Genomic DNA, 11322 nt, shown 5'->3' with positions numbered 1-11322 from the left:
CCTTTATCCAGGTCTTTCAGTAGATCAGCCTGATACGCCTGAAGCACCGCCATCGTGTGCAAAGAAGCGACAGCCTGACCTGCTGGTGCGTATGCCCTGCCATTTAAGCGAGATGTATCCTGAAGGGGCTTAGATGGCAAGGAGGGAGTTTTGAGAGAGGATGTCTCACTCATAGAGAGATAGCTAGCCAACGTCTCTTCTACAGGGGGTATCTTCTCATAGCTGCTTTCGCGCATCCCTTTGATGTTGGCATAACTCGTATCCTGGAACTGATGGATGCATGAATAAAACGGCCGTATGGAGATCAGGAAGAAAAGGAAGGCTCAGCTGAGCTGGGGGGGCTATGGTCAGACAGATAACGCTCGTCGAGACGACCTCGCGGCGCCACCTTCCTGGCCCGCTTCCACGGCAAGTCAAGCCTCGCCGTGGTGCGATCCATAACCTCCAGTAGCTCATCATAGGCAGGGCAGGAGGGCTCATCATAGGGAGGGCTCAGCCTCAACTTCTTCACCCTCCTCAGACATCTCCTGCTCTTCCTGGGCCAAACTCAGCAGAGCACTGGCTGCTGGATCAGATGATGTTAGGGAAATTACATCATCATCCTCCAGCGGCTCACCCTCGTCTGCGAGGCGAGATGGAAAGCCCCTCCTTAAACTCATCGGCCAGATCCGCCTGCGATCCGCCTACGATCCCCACGACCTCATTTTCCTCCATGCCTATTTATACTATAGTCGCACCGGTAGTGATGTCATAGGCTGTCGCCGGCCAACATGTTGTTGGTGTTTTTTTAATGTATGCTTCAGACATGGGTCACATCGAGGCGTTCCCCATAGCGACCCCTAGAGGACGCAGTTCGAAGTTCCCTTGAAAGGGAATCAGTTGTCCCGTTACCACATATGTAATATTTAATCTTATTAATCATAAAAAAAATTCTTCTTTATGGCCTTAAAACTTTGTTGAGCAAAATTATTTTGTCTTCTATAAATGTATATTTATCCATTATGAGAAGCTTTTGGGAGTTATTGCTTCCTTTGATATGCTGTATCATGCACTTTGTATAAAAGGCCCTAGTGGATTACACTTCTGAGAGCTGTGAGTGGTCACGTTTATTGAGCCCAGCAGCGCTCCTTACGGATTCACAACTATCTTTCCATCCTTATATCTGTCAGAGCTGGAGACCACCCTATCTCCCCTCCCCACCTCCGATAATGCATGTCACTTCTAATCTGTATCATACATAGGTTCTGACAGCGCAAGATGACACATCATTAGCATTCAGCTGTGCGTACAGAGAGTGGAAAGCTTGGCAGGTGTGACTTTTTTGTTGAACATGACAGTCATATGGGATTATAAATCACATGGGAATAGCATTAATGCTGTTATGAGACCCATGAATTCTTACAGAAAGCACATCTCTATTGGGGAAGCAAGCTGTTAATGTATCATTGAAAGGTATGTAGTGTGAAGCTGTGCAGAAAGCTAATGGACAACATCTTAATAAGTGAGGCTAGAGTCAGGCTCGTGCTCTCATGGGCGATTTGGAATAACTCTTCTGCAAAGAGCCAGCATGAAAAGTGATGGCTGCACAGAGAAGAATTTAAAGAGAATCATTTCATTAAATTAAATTAGATTTAAATTAACGATCTGGCAGTGTCTGTCACATGATTTTGTTTCTCAGTTGATAGATACATGGAACAGCGACTGACAGTAAAAGTATGAATCAGGCTTTGACTTTCTGGTTCTAATCCACATTATTGTAATTTTTATTTTAATAAACCAAAATTACAGCTGCATATCAGTGCATGTATTAGCAATGAGAGCATATTTATCTGTTTGCATTTTGATCTGTTGTGATTTTACTAGAACAGAAAGCTGTAGAAAAGCTATACATGCAATGAAAGAACACAGCATAACATTAAAGGTCGCCGTGATTTTGCCAAGTAAGACATGTTCCTGGATCAACATCTTTTGTTGATCCTGGATCAACATTACTGTCCAAAAATAGGTTTGAGCTTTATTGACAGAATCATGCCATCTAAGTGTCACGAATTCGGTCCATGGACTTCCATTTATTCACCACCAGAGGTCACCCTTTCCATTACATTGACTCTCGCACTACACAAACTGTTGCATAGCACCCCGGACTACATATCCCATCATTCTTTGCACGGTTTGCACACTGCCCTGATTGCACTCATTGCACACAGCTGTTTCTAATCACCTCACTCACTATATAACACCCACTCTAACCACCTTTCTCTGCTGAGTATTGTTTAGCCTGTACCCCTTTCCGAGTCTCCTTGGTTTCCTTGTTTTGCCTTGCCTTGCCTTGCCTGTTTTTGCAGTTTTTGATCTTTGCCTGTTTTCTTGGATTTCTCCCTCTCGTCTCGCCCCTGTGATTCTGTCTGCTTATCGGTGACCTACGCTAGCCCTGGGACTATTCTTGTGTTTTGCCCGCCATATACCTGTTTGCCATAGTTTGGCCCTGCCTGTTTAACACGTCTCTTGAATAAAGCCTGCAGATGGATCCACACGTCTCACGTCTCGTCAGCCCCGTTACACTAAGACAGCTTTTGTTACATTTATTCTGGTTTCAAGGAGATTCATGAGGCAGAATGATCAAATACAGATACTTTAATAAACACTAGGAATCTTCACAAAGACCATGCACCACGTAACACCATGTAAAATTATATTGTGGCACTAAATAAGGTGTTGCCTACTTGGGGTTAGTGATTTGGATAAACCCCCAACCCTGACATTTCATAACTGCAGTTGTATTTGCTCCTCTGCTTTTAACCTAGCAATTGATCTTAAGTTTACACAACCTTATTGTGATGTGGAAGAGAATTGCTTTCTGATTAAGTTCGAACTCCATTGTTTTCAAGCAAACAGGAAAATAACCATTAAATATTTCCTGTGTTAATTACATGTCCCAGGCTTTTAATGTTCTGTTACTGCTCCCTAATCAGCGTCGGTGCCAACTTCACATTGGTATTCCAGTCGCATCTGCCCTTGGTACTTTTAAACTCACATTTACTGTCAGGAGCGGTTTGGTTTCTGCTCTATCACAGGGTTCAGCGATGAAACAGCCATGAGAACTAGACAGAATAATGTAGCAGAGGGCGTCAGTGACCTCTACTGAGAGTCTGTCAGCCGTACCCTCATCATTACACTCTCTCAACAAGGACTCATATAGACTCTGCTCCAAAACCTAGGGAGTCGCCTACCTAGGTAGCATTTGAAGTCATCATTGGTGCACTTATGATGCAAAGCTTGTACCAAAAAGTAGCTTTTAAGATATCTTCTTGATAAAAATATAAAGCAGGATTGCATGTATCCTTCTTAGAAAAGACTGACCTATAATGCTTTATGACAAAATGTATAATGGTGCTGGAGAGTGAGTGCATCTGCTAGTATCTGCACTCTGTGGTTTTTAAACACTGCCCTCTATGTTCAGATAAATAAAAACAATGAAGCACTGCCCCTCTCGCTCTACTGAACCGAACTATCACTTATTCAGCAAGCTGAGGTCAGGTCTTGACATGTGCTGTCACATAAGGGATTTTTCTTCCTCCCCCAGTCTCTCGAATTCTCTATTTCTCTCATGCTTTCCATTCTTCTTCTTTTTTTTTTACTTACATGATACTGCCTCATAACGCACCTGACCAGCATTTGACATGATTTCATGAAGAATGTTTGTTTATTTGAGGATTATAGAATTTGATCCGACATGAATACAAATGAGCATCAACTCCACCAAATGCAATTGCAGTTTGATCTGTGTTTGCAGATATTGTCCAAGAAAATAAACACGTAAACCAAATGTCAGCGTGTGCCGTCAATGTAAAACAGGTGCAGACCTCAGCTGTAGAATATATTTAAATTATACAGCCTAAAACATTATTGCACATTTGCAATTTGATTAATCCCCACTTCCCCTCATTATATAATAATGAAACCAATTATATAATATGCCTTATTTTAGAATATGCTAAAAAGCTAAACAAAACAGAGGGTGCATGCAAGCAAATCATTTGAATTCCTCATGAGTACTGTAAATGCAGTATACGGTAAAAGGACCATATCCTAATTGTATTTCTCTGACCATTAGAATGAAACTATCTGTATTTTACGGCTGTTTTTTTTTATAGAATTATTTGTAATTGCTTTCTTCAATTGTGTAGTTTACACTTCATAATTGCATTGTTTCTGACCATTATATACTGTAGGCATTGTTGATGTGGATGTTCCACTGTGGAGCTTCTGTCATGAAAACAAATTCCTCGTATGTGTAAACATACCTGGCAATAAAAACTCATTCATTCATTCATTCATTCATTCATGTGTAGAAATATTAATCTGACATTCAAATGGAGCAATGGTTTGGGTGGGCTGCTAAGAAAATAATGTGTTCTGAAATGTTACATTGTGTCCAGTCCCGGTGTATTAAAGCAACAAATAACAAAAGATGTTTGTTCCATATAAAGTGTGTTTTTTGTTCTAGTGGCACAGCAGTTCAGATGAGTGACCATTTGTGGAGATTTTCATAGTACATGAAAGTATTGTATCTCAAAAGATCAAGGCAAATTGGATTTCTTATGACATGGACTATTTAAAACGGTCTCACAGCCTTTTAGAATCAGTGTTTGATTGATTATATCTTTTTGATTGAGGGAAAGTGCAGCTTTTGCAGTCTTACGCTTTATGTACAGTAATTACCTGCTGTAATTCCTCATCCAGTGACCATGTAGTGTGCATGCCGTGAAAGAGATGTTATGGCTCTTTAAACTGAGGGTACTTAGTATGATGAGCATAAACATACCGCATATCATATAATTTGAAATATCACCTGCAACTTATCTTAAATTGCTGAGTTCATAAAAGCCATCAACCTATTGAGTGTGGACCCCAGTTTACACTCCACGGCTAACACATATCCCCATAAAACTGCATGGCCCAACAGGAGTTTTAATTTTCATTCATCAATTCATTTTACAGCAAGCTTTTATTTCACTATTATGACCGTATGCGTAGAAGAGATTACCAAATTGGAGGAAATATAACATTATTTATTACAAGGGAAGTGATTATGAAAGAAAAGGAAAAGAATAGATCAAATCATGTAATGCCCAGTGTCTCTTGAAATACTTCTTCATGTCTGTAGTACCATTTGAGTAGTTTTAGGTTTGACTAGTTATCCGCTGCTGGTAGATGCAGTAACTACACAATTATGGGGGGTTTATGACGGCTATTAAAAAGTAGCTGTGTATTCGGATTCTTACGTGTATACTGTATATCAGATATAGCAAATTTTACTACTGTAAAATGAGAAGTTTTTGTTTTCTGTCATCAAGTCGAATAGTAACAGATAGCTTTCTCTAGTTATGGTGGACCTCTTTGCAAAATCAGACCTGCCACTATTTACGTAAAGACCGGTCTTGAAGCGCCATCTTAGACTTACATGTAAACCTATACTAGCCACAGCTTGTTTTGTTTTTAAATACATTTTCGGGCATACTGCTAAAAATTGCATAGAAGCTTAGAAATCAGCATCACAGCAGATCATTTTATGGTAGCTTTTGCTAGTATTATTCTCAATATGTATCAAACTGTGAATGAACTGTGGCCGTGCTGTCTGAGGCTGAAACCACCATTTAAGGCAGAGAAATATGACATGGATATGGACATCCTCTGCCATCTGTTCATACTGTGTCTCAGTGGGATCTTCCTGAAAATTAAGACATTTAGCGAGAGATGCCCAGAGAAGAGTGCCTCACGCTGGACTGCTCTCTAAGGCACATGAGGATGTGATTACACTCTGTATGGCTCATTTGTTCCTCAGGGAACACCATCTTGTTCTGAATCAGCAAGTAAATAACATTTTATGGCACCAGTAAAGAATTCTGAAAGCTCCATATTGTTTGCTGAATTTTGTATTGATTGTAGGCAACGGCTGATGAATATATATGTAGCTGGGCCCTGAGTGGTGATCTACGCCACCTTGGGAATCTCACCCAAACAATCTACCAATAAGACTTTGCACAGGTTCCCTACCCAGTGTCAAGCAAGACATGGAGGCACAGTTATAAATCAAAATCCTTTATTAGAACAGTATAAAAACAATATAAAACTTTAATAAAGCAAGGGTTTGAAACATCAACTCTAAGAAATACTTGCATCAACATAGATCACTCAAAATCCATCATGGAGCTGCGGCCTAGATTACAGGGAAGACAATTCAGTAATAAATGATCTCCTGATCTGCACGCTCACAAACAAGGAAAGACCCCCATTGCACACAGCAGACCACAGCACTCAGTGAGGAATGCCATCATCACCCCCTAAAAGGGAAATTGTCTCCCTGGTCAATCAAGGCCTGTAGCTTCTAGAAGAAAAAAAAAAAAACATTTAACACACACATACAATGACTACTACAAACAATCCTATACCGATTACACAAATTACAAAAAGTTGTAAACACAATACACTTAACACAAAATAATACCAATTGTAGAAAAGAACGAATAAAACAAAACCCAAAGTAACAATACACACAATGTCAGCAAATCAAGAAAGTAAATCAACTACTTCAACAGAAACAATAACACAAAAGCTCCGATTTGAACACTCAAAAGCAAATAAATCAAAACCCCCAAAACAACAAAAGGAATTCAAGCTAATACAAAAAAGAGAATATAACCCAAAAATCACATCAATACAAAAGACTCAATTACATTATCAAGAAAACAAAATAAACAATACACAAAGATTACAGAACACAACCACACACACACACACACACAAATAAATCAATCAAAACCGCAAATGCACCAGGTAATTCAAACAGAGTTGGGGGGAAAAGGAATAACCAGGAATCGCAAACGATTTTAACAAAGACTAGTTTATAGTGACTAGTAACTCAAAGTCTTTGGAGGTGAAAAGTTCACACAAAAAGTATAAGATTATTTTGGTACGTGTCCATCAATGCAACCGTAACCCAAAACACACACAGGAATGCAATACAATGCGTTCCGTTCAACGTAAAACAAAACAGCAGTGACATCCACTCTGCAATCCATGCAAAATTATTTTGCATGAGTTTGATTTCGGGCCTTCAATAATGAACGATGAACATGCTATACCTCATCTGGCATGTGCACTGGTGCAACAGAATAAATAGCAACACCACCCATCTTCACCTTCAGGAGCACCTTTAAAACACGGTCCACCACGGAGCTCCACAAGTCTTGAATCTTATTATGGCCTCTCTTACTGAAATCCTGGAAATGATAAATGGAGACCACACAACATGTTTTGTGATTTGGAATAATGAAATTCTCTTCACTTATCTTATCTATTATGCCTTTTCGAATAGTACCTTTCATGCGGTGTGTCATGTAGCTGTATGTGAACATAAACTATCTGCAAAGTTGTGAAGCCGACAGTGCATGATAAATACGATAAAAAGAGTCGGCTCGCAATCGCCTAAACGGGTCGTCAGGAATTCGAATCTTATTCTGTTACGGCTTTACGTCACAAAGTAACACATTTGCATAATGTCTGCCCATGTTCTTGTTGCCAACTTGCCCGCCCACAAACAGTAACATTTCCATGTGGTTAACATCGTGTCGAGAAAACGCTGTATGCTACGCTGTGAGAGTAAATTTGTTTCATCACATCTTATAATTACCACAAACTTGTCAACACTTGACACTTACCACTGAGAAACGTCTTGCTCCAGTCGTGCTTGCGAATCAGTCTCTTGTCGATCAGTCAGTTCAACCGTTTCATGATCAGACTCCAGCTCAAATTGGTAAGGTACAATCGATACCATCTTTTCTATGTGGTATTGACAAGTCTCCAGGGCTCTCATTCCGTCATGGCAATGGGCGTTTCGTTTCTGGGACGCGCTGTACGCGGTAGACCAATCCAGAGCCAATGCCTCTACGGCTCTGGACCAATCACAAAGGACTGCACCATCTGACCAATCACAGCAGTGAGGGCTCACGGAAAGGAGGGGTTTAGAGAGACTGATTCTCTGAATTGCTTCGCATGAGTCGTTTACGAATCATTTAGAAATGAGGTAAAATTAAATCTATTTTTTGAGAAAACGAATGTGTTTTTTGACCTTGCATGCATGTAAACCTGTTTTAGGAGACTCATAAAACAATATTAGCAACCTTAAAAATGGCATAATAGGGGCACTTTAAGATGATAAATTTCAGGGGAACTCTATTTTTAAATGTTGGTCAAGCAGTCTCATTGGCAGCAAATACATTGCCAGCATATTGCATATAAAGGACCTATCGACCTGTGCCATCTAGAGTTTCATGACTGAGGTGACTTGAGGAAACACACTCATAAAACTGAATGAATGAATGAATGAATGAATGAATGAATGATCCGATGCTTGTAACCAATGTGAAAAATGTATTTCCCTCTTAAACTTTAAAATCTTGTTGTGCCACCTTTAGCAGCAGTAATTGCATGGCATCATGATACCCATCTTGCTGTTGGTTCTGAGTGCTAGGTTGTGGAGGATGCAGTGGACTACCATGATCAGCCATACTTTTCCATCAGTGGGATCTAGACACCTACATTTTTTGAATGCTAAAAGTGTGCTTCGCTAAGCTGCATGTCTGGATATATACTTGGTTATAATGCTCTTCATCATCATTGCTTGAAGAATTACTTCTACCATGCCACTGAACAGTAGCATCTCTTTCGAAGACAATTCACTTTACAGCCTGCTTTTTGTGACTTTGGTTTTGGATTTTTGAGGACAGGATCATAGCATTTGGCTTTAGTAAATAAACCACAACCAATAATGCGTCTAATTTTCATAAAAAATAAGTTGTTTACACACACACAGGTTTCCATTTTTTGTGGGGACATTCCCTAGACGTAATGGTTTTTCTACTGTATAAACTGTATTTTCTACATAGTGCCACAGTGCTGTATCAGCATTTAAGAGTATTACATGAAACACGTGGAGTTGCACTGAAATACTGCTAGCAAAGGTGGCACATGTGTTTAGTGAATTCGCTGTGGAATGTTACTTTTGCAAGAGACACTGCAGTAAGTTGTCTCACAGGGAGGTGTCTCTTTGCCATAGATTTGTAGGTAACAGCCTTTATTATGGCTGCTAAGCATGTCTGCATAACCGTTAATCTTGAATAAAAGATTTATTATACTTGAGGAATAGATTATTGGAAAGCTGTTTCACTATTTAGCCTGATCGCAGAAGGACAAAAAAGTTGGTCAAACTGCATTTAATAGTTGTTGCTGTATTAAAAGAATATTCCCTCATACAAATTATTCAGCATTTACTAATAACTACAAATTGTTTCAAACCTGTATGCTGTTACTTTTCTTCCCTATAGAACACAATGATTTTTTGAAGATTCTTGCAGCTGTTTTCTTTAGGACAGTTCAACCTCCAACCTAGTGCTCAAATAAATAAATAAATAGTTTATATGACTTGAGGTATACTGTATGTATTTGCTATATGGTCACATTGAACAGAAAAGGGCTGTGGGATCATTCTCTTTTTGTGTTAAACAGAAAAAAATAAAAATAAAAATATAGGTTTGGAATAACAGGCTAAGTAAATAATTACAGAATTTTCAATTCTGTGTGAAGTAATCCTTTAAGGTTTATCAGCACAACTGGCTGTAACTTATTCGTCAGTCATCACATTTTGGTCAGAGAACACATTTGGAGTTTGTAGCCCACATCTTTCAATTATCAATAAAGCGTGCACATTGCAGTTTATGAAAGCAGCCTAGTGATTAAACATGCTGCAGCAGAAAATGGATCTCTATTGAGTGTGCAGACTAGCAGAATTTCATTTTATTTGACACTGGCTGGTCTTTGTCAAGGAAGGTTGAAAATTTAAGCTGCTTTCCATTAAATTATTTAAGCATACCAAATGATTCTGAAAGTTAAGGAGGCTGGAATTGTTTGAAGATTAGCTCGCTTGAGCCTCACTGTTCCTGGCGACATCATTTTGGACGCAAAGTCCCAGGGATGAGTACAGGAAGATTGTGCAGGCATAAGCTGATCGTAGTTGCAATTCAATTCCAACAACATCGCTCCTGCATTTATATTAATATTACCTCTGAAGACACTGCTTAAAAACCACACAATCTGCATCCATTATGATCAACAACAACATAGCAGAAATACTATTACTACTGATGCTAGTAAGTCTGGGTGATATGGCTAAAACAGTTTAGATAGAATTACAGATATTTTTCAGCATTTCAGCTATATTTTTGAACATTCATTTTTCAATGGATGTTTTTCCACAATGTTTCCTACAATTATCATCACTACTGCTAATAATTACATACTATTCCTTTTTGCATAATGAAATCTGACTTTCAATAACATTTGTGATGTTTAATGAGGTTTTTAAGATTATTAGTCAAGACTTACTGACTATTATATACATTTTTACGTGAACAGCAAATTCTAAAATTTTTTTTATTTTTTGCACGCTTGAAGGACACTTTGGGAAGGGGATGCCATTTGTAGAGATGTTCAAAAACAAAGTAAACAACTTTCACAAAGAGGCCTTCCAGAAGTCTGTTAGTGAAGGGAACATATGATGGTCACTTTACTGATGTGATTTCCATTTGCGATCACATGGTCTTGGGTTATATGCATTTTAAAGCAAAGTTGGGGTTGATTTCGACTTCACATACGCCCTTCCAGAAGTCTGTTAGCGAAAGGAACATGTGATTGTCACTTCATGGAAGTAATTTCCATTTGTGATCATGTGATCTTCGGTTAGGAGATCTTGTGATGCATTTTAAAGCAAAGTTGGGGTTGATTTCGACTTCACATACAAATGTAAGTAGAACAATTCAATTTGTCTTTATTTTAAAGTAATAAAAAATATTTTTGTTAGCGATAGAAATATGATTTCAGAAAGTTAAGAGGTAGTGTTAGCAAGTTTAAAGGGGTCATTTGATGCGATTTCAATTTTTCCTTTCTCTTTGGAGTGTTACAAGCTCTTGGTGCATAAAGAAGATCTGTAAAGTTGCAAAGACTAAAGTCTCAAATCCAAAGATATTCTTTATAAAAGTTAAGAGTCAACCACGCCTACCTAAAACGGCTCGTTCTAACACGCCCCCACATGTCTACGTCACGATGTGGGAAGATTTGCATAACACCGCACAAATGTTCACGCAAAGAAAGAAGGCATAACTTTTATTCTCGCTCTAGTATTCTTGTTGCCGCCGCCGCCATGTCGTGAAGATGCTGTGTGTTTCGTTGTGAAAGTGAAACTACTTTGTTTGGCCTTCCAAAAGA

Source organism: Sinocyclocheilus grahami, unplaced genomic scaffold (genome assembly GCF_001515645.1).
Source record: "Sinocyclocheilus grahami isolate Dianchi unplaced genomic scaffold, SAMN03320097.WGS_v1.1 scaffold1537.1, whole genome shotgun sequence".
NCBI lineage: Eukaryota > Metazoa > Chordata > Actinopteri > Cypriniformes > Cyprinidae > Sinocyclocheilus > Sinocyclocheilus grahami.
This window is presented reverse-complemented; position numbering follows the sequence as displayed.